The following is a 1,759-nucleotide window of genomic DNA, read 5'->3' as shown; positions in this document are numbered from 1 at the left end:
TTGCGTATATAGTTCTCAGACATCACCATATTCCTTCTTGCGGTAAATGACAATAATATGAGAAACGCCACATCATTAACTACAGTGGCAACAAGTGCTTGTGGGCCCTTCGGGCCCCTCACACTTGCTCCTGCAGAGGGCTTTCGCATTTATGTTCTGTTCTAGTGTAACGTTGTCACTTGGATTTTTTGTAGCTAACCAATTGATCGTGTTATTTGCAGCATTGGGAATGGAACCCAAGTTGTCCGAACGCAAGTCCGAAATACGCACACAGACACATGGGTCCTGCTGTAGTATATTTTGTTGTACCTACGTGCAAAAAATTCTACAGAGATCCTATGCTGGGCACCGGGAGCGGCGTTTTTTGGTCAAAATGTGATCGCTCATTAAATATAGTTAAAGTGTTTCAATCGTGATGGGACCAAGTGTTTTCATATCAGCGATTTTTTTGCGATTTTTGTGCCAATTTTGGTGCGATTTGTATGTGTAGTTTCGGCTGCCAAAATACACACACACACACACACACACACACACACACACACACACACACACACACAGTAAACTATGAATAGATGGATAATTAGACAGAGTTAGACAGCTGGGCAGATAAACAGATAGACTGATAGATGTGCATCAATAAACAGACATACTGATAGATAGAGATAGACAGAGATAGACAGATAAATAGACATATAGATAGATAGACATACAAATACAGTAGATAGACAGGCAGATAGACAGACATATAGATAGATGGATGGATGGATGGATAGGTGGATGGATAATTTGATAGACAGACAGATATATAGAACGACAGATAGATTAATGGATGGATGGATGGATAGGTGGATGGATGATTGATAAACAGATAGATAGATAGATAGACAGATAGATGGATAGGTTATTTGATAGACAAATAGACAGATGGGTAGATGGACAGATGGATAGATAATATGATAGACAGACAGACAGATAGATAGATGGGTGGATGGATAGATGGATAGATGATTTGATAGACAGACAGATAGATAGATAGATAGATAGATAGATAGACATATGGATGTTAAGATGGATAGACGGACAGACAGGCAGATAGACAGATAAATAGATGGATGGGTGGATGGATGGACGTGTATGTAGATGGATAATTTGATAAAGGTTAGTAGAAAGATTGATAGATAGACAGATAGACAGACAGATAGATATATGGATGGATGGAAAGGTGGATGTATTATATGATAGACAGATAGATAGATGGACTGATGGATGATTTGACAGACAGATAGACAGATAGGTAGATAGATGGATGTATGGATAGCTGGATAGATGACTTGATAGATAGATAAATAGATAGACAAACAGATAGACAGACAGATAGACAGATAAAGAGACAGGTAGACAGATCAAAATGGAAATGTGCTACTTCAGTCCTCTGCCGATAATTATAAAAAGTTAAAATCAAATCAAACAATGACGTCTGTTAAGGAATCTCCCTAGCATCTCTTCCTAAGCGATTTATATTGCTTATTATACCTTGCCATGCTCTTCTGTGATACTTGAATCACTCTATCACCATGCACTTCATAATTAATTTATAAAAGTGTATTAATCAGACATCTCAATAAATCGCTAAGGAAGAGGTGTTAGAGAGCCTCCATACTAGATGAGAGTACGAGCCTGAGTTTGATTTACCAGTATCTAGGAACCTAACCATTAACATCATCATCATGATCAACACCGTCATCATCATCATCATCAT

This window comes from Coenobita brevimanus, chromosome 19 (genome assembly GCF_032717465.1).
Source record: "Coenobita brevimanus isolate Jiangsu-jjx chromosome 19, ASM3271746v2, whole genome shotgun sequence".
Lineage (NCBI taxonomy): Eukaryota > Metazoa > Arthropoda > Malacostraca > Decapoda > Coenobitidae > Coenobita > Coenobita brevimanus.
The sequence above is the reverse complement of the archived record's forward strand: the minus strand, read 5'-3'. Positions refer to the sequence as shown.